Source organism: Salarias fasciatus, chromosome 10 (genome assembly GCF_902148845.1).
Source record: "Salarias fasciatus chromosome 10, fSalaFa1.1, whole genome shotgun sequence".
Taxonomy (NCBI): domain Eukaryota; kingdom Metazoa; phylum Chordata; class Actinopteri; order Blenniiformes; family Blenniidae; genus Salarias; species Salarias fasciatus.
The window spans coordinates 27,214,180-27,214,844 of record NC_043754.1 but is presented as its reverse complement, the minus strand read 5'-3'; positions in this window follow the sequence as shown (position 1 = coordinate 27,214,844).

Sequence of the window (665 nt, the reverse complement as noted above, 5' to 3'; positions counted from 1 at the left end):
AATTCCACAAAAAAAATAAACAAAACAGTACAGGGATTCGCTGCAGCGTCACCATACTCTCTACAACCTGGAGTAATCCTGTACTTAAAGCTAAATGTCTCTGAACGTCCGTTTTAGCCAGGCCACTGCTACTGGAGATGACACAAGGCAGATTCGGCCGATCGGCTCCTCTAACATCTCCGGGATTTTTCAATATATATAATTCTTGCTTTGCGTGTCGACCGGCGACATTCCCGCGCTGGCGCACAGGAAATCACGCATTTTACGTCACAACAAGAAGGGAGGAGGGGGGGGGCGGACGGAGGGTTCAGCCTCAGCTCACAGTCTCAGGCAGACCGAGGAAGCCACATGCTATCAGGGTTTCTGCCAGACCCTTTCAGTCCGGGCGCCGCCCGCGATAAACTCAGCAGCGCCCGGACAACGGAGAGGAGGAAAAAAAAAGAAAAAAAAACCTCTCTGACGGTCGAACACTGGCAGCGTTAGCAGCGTTAGCAGTGTTAGCAGTGTTAGCAGCGTTAGCAGCGTTAGCTGTTAGCAGCGACACCACACGGCCCCCCCCCGCCAAACTCTTTTCCTCCAGAAAACACTGTACTTTATGTGTAACATCAAGAAGCAGCTACTGGAGACCAACGGACAACAAATGATTCCCTCTGACGACGCTGGTC